At 37.0% G+C, this 23,791-nt stretch overlaps 1 long non-coding RNA gene across 1 annotated transcript; it reads right to left on the reverse strand.

The window, feature by feature from the left end:
- Positions 1–11,805: 11,805 nt before the first annotated feature.
- On the reverse strand, positions 11,806–23,206 carry LOC122491880. Its single transcript, XR_006299471.1, has 3 exons — positions 22,651–23,206; positions 18,453–21,186; positions 11,806–12,606 (listed from the first exon to the last, which is right to left on the reverse strand). It is a non-coding gene; the product is annotated as an uncharacterized LOC122491880 (long non-coding RNA).
- Positions 23,207–23,791: the final 585 nt, after the last annotated feature.

The following is a 23,791-nucleotide window of genomic DNA, read 5'->3' on the forward strand; positions in this document are numbered from 1 at the left end:
TGAAAGAAATCCATATGATCCATTTGTTTAGAAAAAAATCTTTTCAAGTGCCTAAGTATTTAGTTACAGTCAATTGCTAAAATAATATTTATCTAGAAATGCGTGTGTATGTGTGTGCGCTTATGTGGGTGACAAAAGGCAAAGTAATTTATAGCATGAATCTGGGGTACATATTCAAACAAGACAGAATTCGTATTTACTTGAAAAACAGGAATGCCTCTGGATTTAGTTAAGTATCTCAGTATAGTACCATGTGATTTATAACGTTCCTGGAAGTGTTTTTTACAGCATTACTTTTGAAAAATAAATGAGGAAAATTTAAGCCAAGGCAGTACTTAAATGATGGTGTTATGATACCACATGAAGCACCAGAGAGACCCAAAAGACAAAATGAAGCTGGAACTCATTGTGTTTCTCCGGGTATCATCAGAAGAGCAGCAGTCTTTACCAAACATTTGGCCGCTCTTTTTAAACTAAACTTTTACATTAGGTGACCTCTAAAGATGTACTACATAATAGCTTTTTGTGCATTCTACAATTATGAAAAACATCCCATACAGTCAGGTGATCATTTTGATAAAAGCAGGATAAGAAATCTTTTTAAAATTTTTTTAAATGCTTATTTAATTATTTTGAGACAAAGAGAGAGACAGAGTGTGAGCTGGGGTGGGGGAGGGTGTGAAGAGAGAGAGGGAGACACAGAATCCAAAGCAGACTTCAGGTTCTGAGCTGTCAGCACAGAGCCAGATGCAGGGCTCAAACTCAGGAACCTGAGATCATGATCTGAGCCAAAGTCAGATGTTTAACTGACTGAGCCACCCAGGTGCCAAAAGAAATCTTGATAGTACCTCTAAACTACTGCAGTGTTGTGCCTCTATTTTTCCAGAACTGCAGGTCACCATTCCTCACTGCAGTATTTAGCGTTTCCTTCATACATATTGCTAAAGATCCCTTTCGCCATAGGTCCTGAACCGTACCCTTTGTTCCTTATGTACATTTAGATCAGTGACTTCCAAAGTAGGGTACCTGCAACTTAGCCTGTGTGCAAGTCAATTCTTTACATAAAAGTACCTTTAAGTAGAAGTTTTACTTCATCGTTTTAATTTTGTTTATGCTTTGTAAATGGTATGTTGAGTATAAATATACTTGTGTTTCAAGTTAAAAAATAGATATGTTGGGAATGTACATTTACACATTTATAAGGAAAAGGATATACACATAAAAAAAGTTTTAGATCACTAGTCCACCTACCACTCAGCAAAGGTTAAAGATATATTTATTATACTTTAAATGCCTAGGGCTAGTTTCAAATTAATACGGCATGTACTTAGATTGGCAATGGAAAAATTATTGTTATCAGATAGTAGTTTTCTCAGGGATTCAGCATGACATCCTAGATGTGTTTGATAGAGTATTTTGTTTTCTAATGTAAAGTGCCTGACCTATGAAATCAGATTAAAATTTAAATATAGGAAAAAAATTTTTAAAAATTCAATATAGGAAATTAGCTTTACATACAAAACTGTTGGCTAATAATTTTAAAGTCAAATATTTCTAAATAGGACTAATAATTTTCTGATTGAATACTCTGCTCCTGGTGTGTATCTTCACATCATGGTGAGTAGAGACTAATTGTGTCAATGAAAAGGGGTTCCCCTAATCCAGAAACACTGGGATTCGGTATGTGCCATTTAACATTTCATCTTCATATAGCATTACCCCAACTTCATAAATTAATTTCAGTAGAAATAGAATGTTAAGGAATGTTTACATTTTTATTATTTGATTTTATTTTTATTATTTTTTAACATTTTATTTTTAAGTAATCTCCATACCCAACATGAGCTAGAACTCATGACCCTGAGATCAAGAGTCATGCTCTACTGGGGCGCCTGGGTGGCACAGCCGGTTAAGCGTCCGACTTCAGCCAGGTCACGATCTCGCGGTCCATGAGTTCGAGCCCCTCGTCAGGCTCTGGGCTGATGGCTCAGAGCCTGGAGCCTGTTTCCGATTCTGTGTCTCCCTCTCTCTCTGCCCCTCCCCCGTTCATGCTCTGTCTCTCTCTGTCCCAAAAATAAATAAACGTTGAAAAAAAAATTAAAAAAAAAAAAGAGTCATGCTTTGCTGACTGAACCAGCAATTTACCCCAAGAATGCTAAGGAATATTTTTAGGTTAACATGCCATCTAGCCAGGTTTGTGAGTAAGAGCTGATTTTTTTTTTTGTAAATTCAAGAGACTAGAAGGTACAGTTACTGAAACGCTTTGTTGACATAAGAATGGGATTGCTTATTTCTCCTTCAAAAAAAAAGTGTCAACTACCTTAATAATATTCACAAACCTCTTTATTCTAATACTTAAAAATTATATATATATATGTATATATATATACATATACATATATATGTATATATATACATATATATGTATATATATACATATATATGTATATGTATATATATATACATACATATATATATATATATATATATATATATATATCTCACCACACAGGATATAGGATAAAAGACAACCTTTTACTTCTCAACATTTTCCTGTTGAAAACTATGGTCTCTTTTCTCTGAGAAATGTCTTTTTTTTTTTTAATTTTTTTTAACGTTTATTTATTTTTGAGACAGAGAGAGACAGAGCATGAACAGGGGAGGGTCAGAGAGACAGGGAGGCACAGAATCCGAAGCAGGCTCCAGGCTCTGAGCAGTCAGCCCAGAGCCTGACGCGGGGCTCGAACTCACGGACCGTGAGATCATGACCTGAGCCGAAGTCGGACGCTTAACCGACTGAGCCACCCAGGCGCCCCGAAAAATTTGTTTTAAATGATAGATATTTCTGCCTTTTTGTTTAGAGCAATAGTCTTTAGTTTTAGGAGCACTGATATTTCCATTATTCTATTACATATATTCTTCTGGCCCAAAATGAAGAAAGAAACTTTAAAATTATGTTTTCCACAGTGAGTAATATAGTTTGATCAATCATCAATAAAGTGTTAATAATTTCCTACTTGGTATGTTGGTGTGTTAGGGTTGGGGCCAGGCACTGTGTCAAGCTAGGGTGATAAGCCAGTACTGAAAGGTGTTAAATGCTACATTCCACAGAGTTCCCGGATGAACTCAGCAAAGAGAAAAAGAAACACACACACACACACACACACACACACACACACATTCTCATGAAGAAATTGCAATGGTATCAGTAGAAATGTAGGATTTTATTTGGACCTAGAAGATGGACACTTGACAATGGGTTAGGGAAGGGTGGGTGTGAAAAGGAGGCCACTGATTTCAGATAGAGAGTATGGCCTGAGCATGTTTAAATTTTAGGTCCTGGGCTAAACTGCAAACAATCTTGCTCCATCTTCCATGACCTCTCCATGGAGGTAGAGGTAATCCACATGTGATTTGGGTGTTAAATCAACAGATGGTATTTATTGAGCACCTACTATGTTCCTGATATTATTCTGCATATTAGGGGTATATCAGTGAAGAAAAAACAAGGGACAAAAATCCTTTCCCCACCCCCTACCCCAATCGATTTGAGACTAGAACAGTTCCCCATAAAAGTCCATATCTTAAATGCTGGAAAATATTCCAAAACATCACAGCTATGTGTGATGTCAAGTATTCCTTGACATGACCAGTGTCATAGACCACCATAACATCCACTTGAGATCCTAAAGCTTAACTTGGCTTTACTGCACCCGATGTAGTTGGGCATTAGATTGGGAATTGGCCTGTCTCTGTGCAGTAATGCTACCCCTAAGCTTCCAGCCTGTCTCACCTGTTACAATTTAGTAAGAAAAATAAATGACAGCAGATGTTATACCCAGTGACATTAGGGAGAATTGCACCCATTTAGTTCAAATCAAGCCATTCTTCACCAGCTGAAGATAAGAGAAGTTACTTTTAAAGGCTTCTGAATCAATGGGAAAATATTTGCTTGAAACAATGAACCCAAAAGAGATAACCTGACTACTCCTGGGGGAAACATTTTCTTAAATTTCCCACAATTTGATATGCTATTCTGTAAGGATAGAGTGTTATAAAAGGATATATTCTGGTTTCTATGAAGATGAGAGGAACTTCTTTATATAGTATTTCATTTTCTTGCCTTTATTAGAAAAACGATATTTGGGTACATTGTATAAAAATAATTGTGAGCAGCAATGCTTGAGTCCTTGCAATCAATGCAACTTAATGTCTAGTTGCAAAAGGAACTTACAGGATCAGGAAAAGTGAGACAATAAAATAAAACTAATCAAGCAAGATTAAAAGACAAAGTCTGATGAAGTTGCCAGGCTTGGCTATGAATCTATGCGACCTTGGGAAAGTTAATTAATCTCTCTGATTAAGAGAGCAATTGTTACAATCATAGCTTCAAAAGAAGCAGCTGTGAGTTTTGGATTGTGAGACTTGTTTGCTCTTAATTGTATAATCACCCTGAACTGATACGAGCAAGCTTTTTTCAGATTCCAGGACCTCAAGTTGGCTATTCCAAAATGGAAAATTATTCTTCTCTTTCTCTCCTTTCCTCTCCTTCTTCACTTGCTTCCGGAATGCTTCTTGGCGCTTATTGTACGCTAGGCATTCCCTCGGCCAATATCCAATTGTCTTCCTACCACCCACTGTCAGGACACCCAATGACTGTGCATGACATCTCCAGTCTTCTTGCCTAACAATCACTGGTTGTAATAGACACTTGAGACAGCACGGTCAGATCCTGATGCTCTGTTTCTAACCCACTACATTTAAGAAAACTCACGATGGTGGATCTCTAGTAGAGGGGAAGTTAAATAGGTCATATATTTAACAAGCCTAGGTTATCAGTACAACGGGACACTATCCTGTGACCTCCCCACTTTCTCTCCCACACTCCAGGCTTTTTGAGTCAGTGTCAGTTATAAAAACTATGGAAACAATCCACAGAGAAAATTCGTATGCTGCTATGCTTATGTTCAGAGTCAACTCCACGCCCTTCACATTACTTTGACGCAGAGTAGACAAGAAAGGAAAACCTTTTAGAATTCAAGTGTTTCAGTTCCTCAGCTTTCATAGACTTCGGTTTTTGTCTCTAACTGGCTGGATAAAAAAGTGGCCCATGTCAAGTAGTCCCCAAACTTATCTTCCCCCTTGTCATACCAAGATAATATGGCAAACACTTTAGTTGCCCCCTCCACAATGCACAATTATCCGCATTTGGATACCCAACTCAATTATATTTCCTAGTCTCCCCTGTGATTAGGTATGAATAAAAATTCATTTTTCATTGATGAAATATAAAAACAAGGAAGCAGAACTTCTGCTTAAAAGACACTAGCCCTGGACATGCTATTCCTGTTTCCTTCCCATTTGGCTGAAAAGGAATATAAATGAATAGAATAACCTTGAAAATCATATGTAGAAGACGGATTTCCAGAGTTTCCAATGTGTAGCCCAGTAACTAGGAGTCTTGACTGCACATGGGAATCAGATAGGACACTTCTAAAATGAACTAGTGGCTAAGCTTCAAACATAGGATTCCAATTTAATTATTTTGGCTTCGGCCCCAGGAATATTATTATTATTACTGTGCTATTATTGTTTCAGATGCCCTGGTGTTTCTAAAGTAAGAAGCCTGAAATGTCGCCCAGTGCAGTAAATGGTTACTCCCTAATTTGCCCTTCCCTGCTCCCCCTTTCCCTTGAGATGGATGCCTTCCATGCCCTTAAGCACAGGATTCAACTAATCTATGCCTACAAAGAAATAACAATTTTTTTCCTGTAGCGGTTAATTGGAGTGGGGAGATTCTACAGGAGAGAATCAGAGTTCTCCATCTAATTGTTTTTTTTAATGTTTATTCATTTTTGAGAGACAGAGAGAAACAGAGTGTGAGCAGGGGAGGGGCAGAGAGAGAAGGAGACACAGAATCTGAAGCAGGGTCCAGGCTCTGAGCTGTCAGCACAGAGCTGATATGGGACTCGAACCCATGAACTGTGAGATCATGACCTGAACCGGAGTAGGACACTTCACCGACTGAGCCACCCAGGAACCCCTATAGTTCTCCACTTAAAACAAATGAAACAATGAAACTTACTCTTCAGTTACGAAATCTGCCTCCCATGGGTCTCTCTGCCTTCACTCTTGCCCAGGCAGCCAAAAGGAGCCCTTAAAATGATGAATCAAATTATGTCACTCAAAGCCCTGTAATGGCTCTCCATTTTAATCAGAAGAAAAGCTAAAGTTGTACAATGTCTTAAAAGGCCCACACACTATGGTGCCTCTGAGCTCAACACCTACTTCTCTTCCCTTTGTTCATTCTGTTCCTTATCTACTGACCCCTTTGTTGTTCCTGGTGTATGCCAAATACTTTCCACCTCAGGCCATTGCACATGCTCTATTTCTATCTAGAACATTCTTACCCAAGTATCCAAGTGGCTAATTTCCTCACTTCCTTCAAGTATTTGTTCAAATGTCACCTTTTCAATAAGGTCTACTCCTCATCCTACTTAAAATCTCAATTTTACTACCCTCAGCATTTCCAAATTTTCTTTTGCTGTTCTACTTTATTCACTTGAAAATTAATACATTACTACAAACTTTATAATTAACTTATTTATGATGTTTATTGTCATCTTACCCCCACGAGAATGTAAGCTCTATGAGAATAAGGATTTTTTTTTGTTTTTGTCTAATTTATTCATTTCTATATCCCAAAAACCCTAGAACAACATAGAGTAAGTACTCAAATGTTGAATGAATTAGTGAATAAACTAAAATTTCTAACTCATTCTAGAAAAGTTTTTTTATCTACTACAGAGAGATCAAAGAAATATAAATGGTCTCTATCCCCAAGGATTTCAAAGAAATGTACACAAATTTGGTTTTTGAAGGTAAAGAAAATGGTACCAACATTATGTGATCTGTAGGCCTTCAGGTAGAAGTCTCACTCCAAAACATCTTTCTACACACACACACACACACACACACACACACACACATTGCCTTATTGCTTTATGTTAGCATTGGATTTCAGACTTAGGCCTTTATAGGCTGATGCTTAGAAGAGATTATAATTGAAAGGAGAGAGAAAAATGCTAGCAGGTAGAATTGAAGAGTGATCATTCTGGGAAGGCAAGAAGCAGAGTCTCAGGAGAGGGAAGAGCAACATCTCTGAAAAATTCACTTGCTTCGCAATATTGCCTAGAAATTACCCAAATCACACAATTCTATTTTAGTCAGTGGAGGGAGGTTAGAAATCTGCTGTGGCACAATGGCTGGCACATAGTAGGGACTCAATAAATATTTATTTAATGAATGGATGAAGGAAGAGTAAGCAGCATGATTTATCATTGTCTTTTTATCAGTTATTTTTCCCTACAAAATAAGGTCTACTTATTTAGATTAATATGCTCACTTTTTGTTCTTCCTCTCCCCACAAAAAGGCTGGGAGGTAAAAGGATAAAACAAATGTTTCAGCATAAAAACTATGTGCGATATTTGTGCAATATCTTTCCATCTGTACCTGCTGTGCATAATTTCAGAATTCACTGCTTTCATCAAGTAAAGAAAACCCATTTGCTCTTTCATCTGTGTATCATCTCACACTAATTTTCATCAAAACCAGCCAAACCTTTATGGACTACCAGTCCCCAGGATTCCTGCAGGACTCCCCTGTCTGCCTCTGATGTAAGCAGAATTAGGCTCTGAGTCTGAACTGTGAAAAATTTGAGTTGTTTTTGTAAGCTATGGTAAGCACAGTGTTTATATCTGGAAAATTGACCTATCGATTATTGATGATTGTTTTCCTAAACAGAGAATCTCATGAATTTCACATGCTTTTGACTTTTTTGGTTTTTAAAACTCTTATTCCAAATCTGACATATTCTGCGTGCATCAAGCAGACCAATCTTAAATACAAAGAAATGCGATCTATTATTATCTCATATTCATGAGAAAATAAATGCCATTGCTCTAGGCATCCTACCTCTTTTTTAGGAAGTTGTCCCTCTCCATACCAAATCCTCATTCATTTACTTATGAAGTCCTTTGTCTCAGCTGACATTGTGATCTGTTCTTAGTTAAATTTGAACACTGACTCATTATCTGTTGCCATGGATGATGAGATGACAATGCTGCTCCGGAAGTTGATGATACTCGCCTAGGCCTACATCAAAGCTGCCAATATTTATTGCTGAGAGTACTGCCTCTACAAGAGCTAAAATAGCTATGGTTTGAGCACAGAGTCTTATCACTGGAACAGTCATGATGCCGGGTCCCAAGGCCATAGAAAATTTAATAAGCCATTCATATGCCAAGGCCACATTATGTATTCTGTAACTTACCTTATTCTAAAATAATGACGTATTTCATATCAAAATGGCATCAATCACTTTCCCTTATTTAAATTTCAGTGCACTGAATGCTTTGAGTTCTGTGTTTTAAAAATCTTACAGCCTCCATTTATTATGGTTTTGGCTCAAATGCCTTAGTGGCAAATGTTGTGTATATTGGGGAGAAAGGAAATCCATGAGGAAGTCAATTGGGGTAGTCTAGTAAAGGAACAGTGTAAACTAAATTCTGCCATTTTTCTCAGCCTTCCATGACAAATCCATTGTTTGCTTGGTCTCTGTCTTCCCACAAGATGAATTCGCTTTAAAGGGACCTTATGAATCCCTGAAAAGTTTAACTCCCTGGTGTTTTATCCTCAAGCCTCCCTAGTTACTTCTATATGTATTAACTCATGATGAGAGATAAGACACCATCATACCATTTCCATTCCACTAAAAAAGGTTTCAGGTACTAAAGGTTTTACGGATAGAGTCTCAGTCAAATATGGGAATATTATATGTCAGCTTCAGTGACAAAACAAACCTTAAATATAACAATATTAGTTTTATATCTTAAATTATAATTTAACCGAAAAGAGAACAATCCTATCGGTGTCATCATCTTCAAGCAAAAGAGTACAGAGCTGAGTGTACAGTCATTGTTAAAATGAAAGAAAAGTACATAAATCAGAACACTAAGAAAGACGATTATAGATTTGGAGGAGAGAGAGAATGGAGGACCAAGCTTAAAATTATAGGAATTTCAGAGTGAAAAAAAATGGAAACAGACAAAATAATGAATGACATAATAGAAGAAAACTTTCCTGAGCTAAAGAAATTCTTCATTCTATAGATTAAAAAGGATCAATAAGTTTGTAACAAATGATTTAATCAGGTATGCTTTTGTAAATGTACACATGCCTAAATTCAATCCCTGAAGATTCTGATTGATTGATAACTGTATTTTTTAAATGCTTCACAAGTGATTTTGATATATATCCTTAGTTTCACAATGATTCTTCTAAACATACTTGTTATAGAAAAGAATAAGTATAATCTAGTTTTTTTTTTTTAATTGAAAGAAGTAGAAGGGGAAAAGGAGGAAGAAGAAAGGAAAGAAAGAAGAGAAAGATAGTTGATGTTTTAAAATCAGGAAGAGAGTAAGTAAGAATGGTTTAAATGAGTTAAATCCTTGCCTATTTTAAATTTATTATTATTATTACTTTTTTTTATTTTGAGAGAGAGAAAGCAAGGGAGGGACAGAAAGAGAGGCTCAAGCAGGCTCAGCACTGTCAGTTCAGAGCCTGACACGGGGCTGGATCTCATGAACTGTGAGATCATGATCTGAGCCGAAATCAAGAGTTAGATGTTTAACCAACTGAGCCACCCAGGTGCCCCAATTCTTACCTATTTTAATATGAGGTTCACATATATTGTAAAAAATTAATAAATCAATAAATAGTAATATCACATCACCTGGAGAAAAAAAGTTCATCACTGAAAAACAGTTACAATTGTTACAAGTGGTTTCCTCTATAGGTTAAGTCTTTTGGTTCGAAGGACAGGCAAATATTATAAGACTGTACATAACAGTTTTATTATTCCCCTGCACTATTTTCAAATACAATGCTAAAAAATGAAAAAGTGATATCATTTTATTTATAATAATTACTAACACTTATTGAACATTTATTCTTTCCATGTTACAACCATACTAAACACTTTAACTGTATTACCTATTTAAACATTGAAAAAATCCCTATATAGTAGGTAAAATTATACCTATTTTCCATAGGAATAAACTGTGGCTTAATGAAGTTAAGTAACTTGTCTAAGGTCATAGAACTAAAAATTTCTTCTAGAATTAACATAAATATCAATGCTTATGATAATTGTACATAATAATTAGGAACCTCTTTCATATCAACATGTTTATCATATTTTAGTAGTATTTTGAGAAAATAAACTTTTACTTCAATTTTACACTTTCAGAAATATGCTGAAATTTGCTAATATGCTAACTGCTAGTTTTCATTTTGTTCAGATTATGTTAATTTTCTTAACAAACATAACACAGTAATGAACACATTATAGAAGGTGTCACTTTCACATTTCTCCAGAGAGTCTCAAGGTTGCAACATCATTATTGAGAGACTGTCAAATATCAAAAAACAGCTTTCCTTTGGAAAAACAGAATTCAAGTGACTTTGCCTTCTTGTTTTTTTTTTAGCTTAGTTTCTCACCTCTTCTTCACTGTTTTTCTTCTGCATTCCTGATCTTCAAAGAAAATTATTAATCTCTGACATTCAGTATGAAGAAATATATAAAGCTGATTCTTCCAGAGAACCAAAATATTACACCAAAAATAACATAAAATGAGTCAAACTGTGGAGTGAATGTCTGTCCAAACATTCCTCTAGGACAGGGATTGGCAAACTCTGACCCACTGGCCAAATGCAGCCCAGTGCCTGGTTTTGTTTTTGTACATCTTGCCAGCTGTAATTGGTTTTCATAATTTAAATTGGTTGGGGAAAAAATTGAAGAATAATATTTTGTGACATGTGAAAATTATGTGAAATTTACATTTCAGTGCCTATAAATAAAGTTTTATTGGAGCAGGGTCTCACTCCTTCATATATATATTATCTATGACTGCCTTTATGCTACAACAACAAAGTTATATTTGCCGAACAGACTAGATGCCTCTGAGAGCCTATAATACTTACTATCTGGACCTTTGCAGAAAAAAAAATTACCATATTCTGCTCTCGGACAATGAAAACTTTCTAAGTGTCAGTACTAGCTATTATTAATGGAGAATAAACACTGTCTAGTTTTAGAGGTCTTAATAACATCATCACCACTTTCAGGCAAATAACAAACCAAAAGTTACAATGCAGATGTAACCTACTCAGGCATTTACATGAATTCACACAAACTATTAAGAAGACAAATGTAGTGAGCAAAAAGTTCATTTTTATTTTGTGATATTTAGATATACACTGGATACACCTCAAGTTTGTTGGAGACATTACCTCCCATAGTTCCATTATTTTCAATAAAAAGACAATTGCTTCTGTAGGAAGAAAGCATATCCTGCTACAGCTGTATCAACAGAATATTCTTTTCTTTTGGAATGCAGCTGACATTGCATGTCAAGTTTGACATACTTGGCCAATGATGCAAAATATGACCTTCAATGCCCATGAGCATAAGTTTGGAAGACTTCCCCTGAATGAGTTTTATTTTTTTTTAATTTTTTTTTTAATTTTTTTTTTCAACGTTTATTTATTTTTGGGACAGAGAGAGACAGAGCATGAATGGGGGAGGGGCAGAGAGAGAAGGAGACACAGAATCGGAAACAGTCTCCAGGCTCTGAGCCATCAGCCCAGAGCCCGACGCGGGGCTCGAACTCACGGACCGCGAGATCATGACCTGGCTGAAGTCGGATGCTTAACCGACTGCGCCACCCAGGCGCCCCTTTTTTTAATTTTTTAAAATTTTTTTTGGAGGAAGGAGGCTGGAGGATAGAATTATGGGTCCTTATTTTTTGATTTTATAATTTATATGCTTTATTTAATTCACAATTCTATAAAGTATTTGATTAAAGTATTCAATCTTCTACAACATTTTTCTTATGTAGAGATTTTAAACGCTATATTTAAACACTAAATATAGATTTTTAACACTATAGATTTGGAGTTAAAAACTAAGTACTAATCACTGACCATGGTCAATGTCAGGGGAGATTTCTAAGAATTGTTTGCTATTGAATTCAGAATATTCCTCTAGCAACCATCTATTCAAATAAACACTGTTTTGATTTTTAGCATTCATAAATTCTCTTAGTGAACAATAAACAAGAACAGCAATAACAACAACAATAATATTTCCATGTTTCAAATGTGTTCTTAAATGGTTCCACCTAAATCTCCCAAACTCCAGGTCTGGAAACACTTACCGATAATAAAATAACTTTCAGTTGGTTAATCTAATATTCTTGGTCTATACTAGCATTAAAAAAAACATAATTTAACTGAGTAAACTTGAAAGTCAAATTGGCATTATTCAACAATTCATGAATTGGGGAGCATCCCATCTAGCAAATTGAGAGGAGATCCAAAAAGCTGTACAAAATGGAAGAATTTAATAAACAGAAGGGGGCAGGGGCAAAGAAAGAGAGGCTTACCTCATCTTCTGGGGGGCGGCACAGGAGGGATCTGTCAGGCAGGTTTCCTTACTATTGCTGACCAGGAAATTTCGGATTGACTGGGTTAAGATACGATTACTGGGAAAAAATAAAACTGCAATTAGGTTAGGTACCAAGTCTTGGTTTGCTGAGGGCATTTAGCACAGCTGACTCCGTTTTGGACCTGTTTCTTTTTTAAACACCAGCAAACCCATCTTAATTGTCATTTTAAGTCGTTACAATAAAAGCCTACTGAATGTTGAAGACTTATCTATCATAGTTATATTATATTATATTATATTATATTATATTATATTATATTATATTATATCTAGTTATTATATTATATTATATTATATTATATTATATTATATTATATCTATCATAGTTATATTATATTATATTATATATATTATATATATATATATATAGCCTATAGTACATTGACAAGCAGATAAGCTACATTGTCTGACTTCTAGAAGAACTAAACACAATTTATATGCATATGAAATTGGAGGCTGATATGCACCTGTCTAAATAAATAGACACTTGCTTTATAGTCACTGTGAAGAGGTACTGAGGAGGGCATTCAGAAAGTCCCATTCTCTGTGTGAGCATTAACAAACTGAAGAGCAAATATAACTTTATCCATTGTCCCCAAAAGAACAATGACATCACTAAATTATTACTGTAGGAATTAAAATATTTTCCTAGAAGATCTAAATCACAGGATGGTGGATGAAACACATTTTACACGGTCTTTCACTTCTGTGACCTATTGAAAGTGTCCAATGTTGTTTATGCTTACCCTGAAAGTCAAGAGTTCCTTGTGAGGTATTAAATAAATCCTTTCTTTCTTGAAATGATGTAGTTTTACATGATAAGTATACTTTTGAGAAAAAAGGTGAGTAATGCTCCTTCAAGTGACACTGGACTTCCCACCAAATCCTGCTCACCATAGAGGGACTCTAAACAGGTGATTTCTGGGGCGCCTGGGAGGCTTGGTCGGTTGAGCGTCTGACTTCGGCTCAGGTCATGATCTCACGGTCCGTGAGTTCAAGCCCCACATCGGGCTCTGGGCTGATGGCTCAGAGCCTGGAACCTGCTTCCAATTCTGTGTCTCCCTCTCTCTCTCTGCCCCTCCCCTGTTCATGCTCTGTCTCTCTCTGTCTCAAAAATAAATAAACGTTAAAAAAAATTAAAAAAAAAAAAACAGGTGATTTCTGCCTAGACTTCCCCTTCTGCTCTACAGGGGACATCACTAAGATGCACCAGGTTCTACCTGCCATCCATTTCTTCTTTTGTTTTTGTCACAAACAGGTGGCCAAAAACAGGTTGCTCATTAGAAGAAACACCTCCAAGTTGTTGCCACCTTCCATAGATTATCTAAAGACATTATTTGTGGGTTTCTCTTTTAAAAAAATTAAAGAATAAATGCCTAGAATCTAAAACAGTCTCCGCAACGCTCGATTCTTTCCAGTCTCTCTGAATGAGATGCTATTGCAAATGTAAGTTCCGATAATTCACCACCTTAAATCATTGGTCTGAAAGAGCAGGGCAAGACTATTAGAAGTGTTTTCAACATATTGCACTAAAAAAAGTGTCAGTATCTCTCCTTTCTCTGACTTCAAGAGAATCACATGGATGGGACATTGGAAGCAGTGGTTTTGGGTGCATATGGCAAACCTCCCATCTCCAAGTTTATGATGAATGTCAGTGAAGTTTGTGGCTGGATAACAGTAGTCCTACATCAAGGAGATTTATGGGGAGGATGCATTTAGTATTATTCATGAGCCACTTAACAAGCTTCAGCCAAGGATACAATATAGCCTTTGTTTATGGTCCCAGGAGGTCTTTAGAAGGCCTTTGAAAATTGAAGAGATTTTTTGATAAATGGTAGAGGATCTTAAGGTGGGCCTGAAAGCTCTAAGTGTATTTTCCTGTTAACTTGAAGAGTCCTACATTTCATCCTAACTTCCCTGTTTCCTCAATAAAAAATTATCAGATATTCTGCTGGTATTTTATTTTGCTATTGTTCTGCTACATTAAATAACCAAGAGGGACACATTTTGTAGAAAAATGTTCATTTCACTCTCTATTACAGGAAGTTGGAGCATCTTAACAGGCTATCCAGACTATTTGAACAGAAATGAAGCAACATATGTTTGAAACTGTCTTTTATATTATATTCTTTATGTTTATGACCCACATTCTTCTCAATGAATCATTATTTATGGCAACTTATGTGTATAATAGTTTCGACTTAACCAAGAACTTCAGTTCTGCAGCTAACTGAAAGATCTGGGAATCAGACAATTGCACTGGTGTGGCGGGGTTGAATTAAATTAGGAAAACAATTCCACCAGTCTTATTAGTGTGAGAAAGAGTAGATGCCTGATAGAACTGTTAACTAAGGGCTGTAGTTGACATATTTAGACAGGAATTGTTAAAATATTTTGGAATATCACTGGCTTTCTGAGCAATTTACAACCAAAAAAAAAAATGTGACCATGTTAATAAGCAGGAAATCAAAGTACTTTTATTTTAATGAAAACAGAGAACATGACAAGGATTTCACCTTACTTGATTCTTAAAAGTGCTTCAGAAGCATGTTTATTCAATCCATTTTATGGCCACTTTGCATAAGGTCTTGGATTGGAATGTGCCTGAGTCTACAGTTTGAGCTTTAAAAAATAACCGTACTGTTGAAGAGGGAAACCTCATCGGAACGGTGTGGCTTATAGGTTTTATTTTATATCTGATGCTTTTTATGCAGAAAGCTTTATGCTACATAAACTGCTTCACTCTCAAGCCCATTCTTCCCTCCAATTTCAATTATGGAGCCACTCAAACCGCAAGAGGTAGGGCCTCAGACTTCCTGTCCCCTACAGTGTCTAATATCACTCCAGCGTGGAAGCAACTCACAGAATCATCTGGCTTAAGTCCATTATTTATTAGATGCAGACACAGACAAGTTACTTACAAAACATCACACCATTTGTGAGGTGCAGGAAACTTCTTTATAAGAGTTTCTTTTTTAATGTTCGTTTATTTATTTTAAGAAAGAGTGAGAGTGTGCAAGCGTCAGGGGAAAGGGAAGAGCAGAGACAGAGGGAGAGAGAGAGAATCCCAAGCAGGCTCCACGCTCAGTGAGGAGCCTGACACAGGGCTCGATCTCACAACTGTGAGATCATAACCTGAGCCAAAATCAAGTCCCACGCACAACTGACTGAGCCACCCAAGAACCTGTGAGGGTTTCTTAATCTATCTTTTATCAAATCCCAGAGATGTTTGAGGATGGTTTAAGTGCCCTGTGAGACAGTCAGCAAATCTACTAAATCAATGTGCCTGGAGAGAACACATTTTTAAGAAGACATATCTCGGGGCGCCTGGGTGGCTCAGTCAGTTAAGCGGCCGACTTCAGCTCAGGTCATGATCTCGCGGTCCGTGAGTTCAAGCCTCGCGTCGGGCTCTGGGCTGACAGCTCAGAGCCTGGAGCCTGTTTCAGATTCTGTGTCTCCCTCTCTCTCTCTGCCCCTCCCCTGTTCATGCTCTGTCTCTCTCTGTCTCAAAAATAAATAAACGTTAAAAAAAATTTAAAAAAAAAAGACATATCTTATAACTGCTTGGACTTTAAACCAAGTTTAAAATATAGCAATATTGAAGCATTGAAATTTAAATATAGTGTGGCTGTTGAAAAAAAATGTGAAGCCGTCATAAACAATCTACTGGCTAGATACTGAAAAATACACCACTTTAAATAATTCAACACACACAAAAGACATGCTAAAATAATTTGAAGGTTAACACATAAAAGCAGGGACAGAGAGAGGAGGGAAAAAGAAGGCTCACTCAAAAATTCTATTAATCCTCACTAATGTTCTGTTTGGCCTCCCCTAGGCACTAATTCTTCGGGAGAATGCCAAAATGCTAGATGATATTACCTTGAGTTTCCTGAGCAGAGAGCTCCTTTTAATAGTATGATACAGCAATGTTTATGTTATAAAGGCTAGCAAGTAAACAGGGGATAATGTTTGTAAAGTGGAAAGTCAACCTGGAGTTCATGAAAGGTATTTTGTTTACACCTCAAATAAGCTCGGTAGCTGGCCAAATAATTATCATGGCCTTCCTTCATTGTTGACATCAATTGCCATTAATACGTGCAATGAGGAATTTTGCTGGGGCCAGCATTTTAAAATTGAAGACCATCTCTAGGAACATACTTGTTTATTAACTCCTGTGGCCAGTGGCACCAGCCCTAGCACGGGCAGTGAAAATGGTGCATTTCTTTACTTTAGCTGCTGGCATTTTTTAACATCCCGCTAATTCAAATCTTCAGACTAATAATCTATATTGGGCAAGGCAAGCGTGCTTTAAAGCAAGGGTGCTGACAGTTTGCAGATAAAGGGAGCAAATGTCTTTTAAAAATCTCTACAGGTGCTTATCTTGTTCTGTCAAGGCAGTGATTAGAACACGCAAATATGATCGGGTTCACTGATTAAGGTGATGTGAGTGACTGCCAACAGAAGCCCCCGACATAAAGATCCGGGCCTGGTATTATGTCTGTTTTCAAAGTTAAACTTATCCATATAATCATTTCCTTGGCTGAAATAGAGATCATCTCTAGAGGTGACAAGCAGTTGGCCCTCTCTCTCTCTGCAAAATTTTATCTCCTTGTTAATAAGAAGTGATTCCGTGCCCAAATGTAAAGTTTGTATTGGAAGTAAAATTCTTTTTGCCTTCTGTAAACATCACAGAGAATCAGTTTCAAGATCTTGAAAATGTTGTAGGTTTTCATATTGAAATTCACATAGAAACATAGTGGGACGTATATGTTCTTGATGTGAGTTCCCACTTATCATCCCTCCCCTCTTTCCGGAAGGACCTATCATCTTGGAAAGCTGGGCTCCGACTTTGGGTTCAGGCTGCAGACAGGTCGGAGTGAATTCCAGGCGGAAGCAAATGGAAAGTGGAGAAATGGAAGCAAAGATGAGAGAGCAGAGCAAAATCTGTCTGAGACAGAATCAACTCTCGTCAGATGACTAAACTTCTAACCATTGCAATCCATTCCCCTTTATTCTTTCCTTCGTTCGCTACTCGTTTAAGAGCTAGGACTACTGAACACTGAAACGGGTAACTCAGGAGTTTTTTTTAAAGAAAAAGAAACCTGGGCCCCTGCCTCCAAGGAGGTTATGTGGGAGACACCTGCATGCAAGTGGCCCTAGTAATAATTTAATGCCTACCGTGTTCTATGCGTCACATAAATTAACACTTTAACTCTCTTATCAAGCTTGCAATGTAGATACTATCTTGATCTCCATTTTACATTTGAAGAAACGGGGCCTAGAGAGGTTAAATAATTTGAGCACACACAGCTGGTAAACGAGAAAGCCAAATTTCAGACCTGGAGGCACGAGGTCAGGTTCTTACCCCTCAAACCACCCTGCCACTTAACCTACGAGGGACAGACAAGAGAGTAAGAGACACAGGTGGGGGTGCAGGAGGGGGTGCTGGAGGAAGAGGTGTGAGGAGCATGTAGATGGATATGATCAAAGAATCGTTTCGGCGAAAAGAAGGACAGGAGTTGGAAATTTATATTTGACTGACAGTTCCTGGAAAGAAGCAAAGAGGCCTTGTAACGGTTTTGAAAAAAATATTTTCATTTCCCTCTGCTTGTATGTATGTATTGTGTTAACCTTCCCCTTGGTATCAGTTTTTCAGCAACCTGAAATTTGCAGTGAATCTCTCAACCAAAAGGCTATTCTGTAATCATAATTTAGTTTATCTGGAAAGTGTGACTGCACTTCTCAAAACACAGACATGACTTCTCAACAGCCATGGTTACTTTGGAGGTTAAACACCTGGATGAAACAGGAAATAGCTGCCTTGTTCCTAGTTATCTAAATTTAAATTTAATGAAATTTAATGAAAAGACGTGTTTTTACCCTTTTTCTCTTGTTTCTCTGCAGTTTGGCCCAAACCGCCTCAATAGTCTCCCAGTTGTGATTTACACTTCAGCGGTTAGGAAAGCTGAACACCGTTGGCTCTGAAAAACGAGTAAGCACAGAAAATGGGAGGAAAGGTTTTGCATTTGGTCAAAAGTATATTCCTATAAAATTCTATGCAGACAAAGTAAAGGGATGTTATTTGATAGAATGTGCTATTTGAAGTAACAACTTTTGGTTGGAGGCATTTTACACTCATGGTCATAGACAAATATTGCCTCTCCTTTCCTTCACTTCTTTCACAACAAATGTGTATGTTAACTAGAAGCCGACTGTTTCAGGAGATGCTATATTGAATTGTAGGACAGTAAGAAAGTCGTGCAGCTGATAGACTGTGAGGGGAGCAGCTTAACAGCAGCTTTAACTGATAATTCCTACTTTTCTGTAGGCTCATTAGTGTGAACAGTGCGGAATTGGTGAAACACTGTCCTAATCAGTACAGTTGTAGGTTAGGCATTAGACGTTAGGGTTTCCAGAAATTGGACCCCTGATAGCTCTTAGAACTAGAGCCTGTGTCTTATTTCACTGTCCCAAACCACTGGAAAAAATAATAGCCACAGCATGTTTAATTTCACTGTCTTGTAAGTATTTGGGGGGGAAAATCTTTTAAAATCACTTTTGGATTTTCATTAATATCTCTTATAATCTCTTGAGAAATTTCTAGCAAAGCAGCCAGCGTATATGTGATAATCACAAGGTGTGGATTATAACGGAGTATACTTTTGTGTGCTTTTTATTCAGGTGCCTACCATGTCACAAGGATAGTATTCATAATTTGTGTCCTCCCTTCTCAGATTTTCGTAAAAATTGCCTTATACGTCTACATTTTATTTGCTGGAACATGATTATAATTTTCCACTATTTGTGGACTCAATGGAGTTTCGGAATTCCACCCAGTGGTCACCTAATACTTCAAATAATGAAAATAACATGAAAAACAACCAAGTATTCTGCAACGACATGAAGTGTGAAAGTTTAAGTATTCTGGTGACAGCCTGTAACAAGAATGGAAAGTGGCATACCATTAATCAAGTTACTTGATATGTTGTAAAAAGGTAGAATTGGTGGAAAACACAGATATTTCCACGATATTCTCAAGACAGTAATGTCTGCAGGTATTCTTGTGGAGCCTTCGTGCTGAGGACCCCTTTGTCCAAAGCATTTTAAGAAGGTCTCCTGTGAGCCCTTTTCATTAATCACCGGCATAGTCCACACAGGAGTTTGCCAAAAGGGCTGGAGGAGAGTCTTGTGTTGAGAGACCTTGAGAAACAGATGACAAGAGCACCCCAGCCCCGAGACGGGGTCATGTAGAGTGGAAATATGAGCTCCTCACCCTTGACCCCGTTGCCTCTTTATTTTGATTCCTTGAACAATGCACGGTTGGCAGGCACAAGCGGTGGCTGGTCCTTCTTTCTTTTGTTAGGCTTGGGAAAAACTCAGGGCAGCTCACTGTGACTCCCACCTAAGGGCTTGCCTGGTTTTTAATTAGAAAGAATTACAACTCACACCATATTTTTTCAAATCATGGTTTTTGAAATGACCCAAGCAATAACACATTTTTCAAATTTCCACAGTCACATGAACTTGTTACACAGCACCATTTATTTTATGAATGAGAATTTTTCGGTGGATCTGCTCGCGTATTTAAACTGTAGCTGTTGTGTCTCTCGGAGTTAATGTCTTTTCGAAGTGGTTCCACAAATGCTAGTGGACCCAGATCATAGGAGGACATTAAGAAAAAGGACTGCAACTCTAGAAGAACAAGATTAACATTATCTATATATGTATATGTCTTGGAGAAATAACAGCAACAAAAGTTATAGCAATTTCTCATACAACTATCCATTCAAGTATGACCCCGTAGCAAAAATTATAAGTACAGCTCTTTCTAAAAACACAGCTTAACCTAATTTACTACTAAAATAATCTGATCCCCTTTAGAGTTGATGATTCTGAGATTCTAAAAGCTTGTGTATGTGTTGCCCCAATCAAGTAAGTTGCCATGGGCTTTTGTCCAAGGAAAATAAAAAAATGTAACATACAAAGAAACTGTGGAGTAAATGTCACATGGCTTTGGTCCCAACAACTCAAAGAAGAATAAGCAGAGAGTTAATACAACTAACATTCTGGTACATAATACCAGAAAAAAAAAAGATCCTGCTTTTCTGTTTTTCCTAGAGAAATATTTGTCCCTGAATTCCCTTTCTTTTTGTTTTTTTTTGTTTTTTTTTCAATTTTCCCCTACCACTTCCTGTTCCCACACAAACAGAAATATTGAACTCACTGTTACCATTTTCAGTTAGAGCTGTTTCACTGGTTAGTATTTACATCCCATAATCTGCCTAAACTTTCAAAAAGTTCCTCGGGGTTATTATGGAGCTGGTGCTAGCAAATCTATGTCACATTCAGCCAAAGTAGTTCCATTTGTTCGATTGCAGCTCAGATTCAAGCACAAGCACCAAGGTTGATTATTTTCATTACGGGTTTGAAATTTTAACAATTCCCTTAGCATTTAATGAGACTTTAAAGTAGACTTCACACTTAGTGTTGTTTGTTTTTTAGGCTACTCCATAAATGCTACATCATTACCTCCTCAATTAGGTGTGTGGCCAAAAAATAAATTAAATGGGATACTTTTCTTCTCTTTGGAACACATGATTCCTGTCCTGGCACCCTGGAAAAGTGGAAGAATGCATTATGCAATTATTCATTCATTTAAAAAACACTATGTCTATCAAAATACTTTGTGCCGTGTTATTTGTCATCTCAATTACCTACTAAAAAAATGGAAAGAAGCAGGTTTGGGGAGGAAGATTATGGCATGTAAGGTGAAACATCCAAATGTCAAACTTTGGAAGGCAGTTAGAAGTGTAGGCCTGAAACCAGAGCTGATATCAGGAGAATGGACACGTTCACTGGGGAGATATTTTAGAGACAATAGAAAAGATGCTAGGACATAAGATTTCCATAAACATCCTTATGTTTTTTCACGAGAGTAAAGATAAATTATTGCTTTTTTTCCAGATTTGAAAGCATACTGCAGTGCCTTTAATTTAAAGCAAAATAAGTCAGTCAGAAAGATCTCATATGATTTAATTCATATGTGGAATTTGAGAAACTTAACAGATGAGCATAGGGGAAGGGAAGGAAAAAATAAGATAAAAACAGAGAGGGAGGCAAACCCAAAGATACTCTTAAATCCAGAGAACAAACTGATGGCTCCAGGTGGGGGTGGGTTAAATGATGGGCACTGTTACATGTAAATGATGAATCACTGGGTTCTACTCCCGAAGCCAAGGCTACACTGCATATTAACTAACTTGAATATCAATTAAGAAATTTAAAAAATTAGGGGCGCCTGGGTGGCTCAGTCGGTTGGGTGTCCGACTTCGGCTCAGGTCATGATCTCGCGGTCCGTGAGTTCGAGCCCCACATCGGGCTCTGTGCTGACAGCTCAGAGCCTAGAGCCTGTTTCAGATTCTATGTCTCCCTCTGTCTCTGACCCTCCCCTGCTCATGCTCTGTCTCTCTCTGTCTCAAAAATAAATAAATGTTAAGAAAAAAATTTTTAAAAAAGAAATTTAAAAAATTAAAAAAATAAAACATATTCTCTATATTAATATACTACTCTCTTTATCATAACCTAAGGGGTTTCATAAACTGACATTTCCTAAGAAAACCTAAAAAATATCATGACACCGTGCCGATTTTTAAAAAGATTCATTTTCCAGTTAATTAAGCAGAATTCAACATTGCCTCCTATCCTCTCTGTGCTTTTCATTGCGGCTTCTATTTTTCATGAGAACTCTCCCTTTTCAATTATTACTTCCTTTCCATTTGTCTTCAGCTTGGCCCCCTCCCTCTCACATGCCAAGGGTGGGTCCCCATCCCTATTTAAAAATGCTTACACCTCTCCAATTTAAAATCAAACAAACAAAACCACACTTCCATCCCTCATTCCACCTCTTACCATATTCCTTTTAACAGCTAAACTTCTAGAGTTTGGTGTCTGTATTTCCACACACCACTTCATTTGCACCCATGACAAGCAGCCTTCTATGTCTACAAACCCATGGAAATTAGCATCACTAGCAACTCCCCGCTGGCTAAATCTAACCTAAATCCCCAACCTCACTCACCTCTGTAGCATATGACACTACGGGCGATTTCTTCTTCCCCAGACTCCTCTGACCGCACACTGGTCTGAGCCTCCTTCCCCTCCTTTTAAAAACTGTGTGTCTTGAAATTGTTCTGAACAAACCAAAGTTGCAAGAATTATATAAATAATTCCCTTTACCCAGAATCACCTGTTTGTAATATGTCGTTTCTTTTGTCCTGTGTCTTCTTCTCAATAGATGATAGGGAGATAATATATAACAAGTTTTTCCCTGAATGTTTTCAGCGAAAGTTACATACTTCCCATTACCCCATGTCACTTCTATACGTATTTCCTAAGAACAAAAATATTCTTGTACGTCTCCACAGTACAATGATCAAATTCAGGAACTAAGTATTGGTATAAAACTGTTACCAAATACAGTCCATTTTCTTAATGAAGTTTATGGCTTCTTTCTTTGAACAGACTTTTGTGAAGAATTGCACAATGCATGTGCATAACTCTGGTAGTCTATTTAATATGGACAAGTTCCTCAATCTTTCTTTGATTTTTTAAGCCATTGACGTTTTTTTAAGAACATAAACGAATTGTTTTATAAAATGCTTTTTACCTTGTGAGAGTTCTCTCATTTCCTCCATATTCAATTCAACTTTAAACATTTTGGGCTGGATGTACTGCATGAGGAATGTTATCTGCTTTTCAGAATATCAGATCTGGTGGACCATAATGTCCATTTGCTCCTTACTAGTGATATTAATTTGGATCAATTGGTTAAAGCTTATCTCCACTGTATGCTTATTATTTCTCTCTTTGTAGTAACAGTTGAGTGTCATTATTCAAAATAGTTGTGTGTTACAGACTTTCTGTGAACACTGAATTAGCAAGTACTGAACATTGCTTCCAAAGGAAATACAGGGTTAAGTGTCTGAGAGCCTCTAATCATAACATTTTCATCAACCAACCAATCCATAACTTTGTTTTATGAGTATTTCCATTGTTTATTCAAAGACACTTTACTCAATATATGTTGTCAACTCATTAACATTGATTGAACGCATGGACAACATTGTAATTCATGCCTGAAGAAACTTATCTAACAGTATTTTCTCCACGAGTCACATTATAATGTTCTCACCCTTAAGGCTTTCACTTTGGAGACAAGG

The sequence above is a fragment of the Prionailurus bengalensis genome, chromosome C2 (genome assembly GCF_016509475.1).
Source record: "Prionailurus bengalensis isolate Pbe53 chromosome C2, Fcat_Pben_1.1_paternal_pri, whole genome shotgun sequence".
Classification (NCBI taxonomy): Eukaryota; Metazoa; Chordata; class Mammalia; order Carnivora; family Felidae; genus Prionailurus; species Prionailurus bengalensis.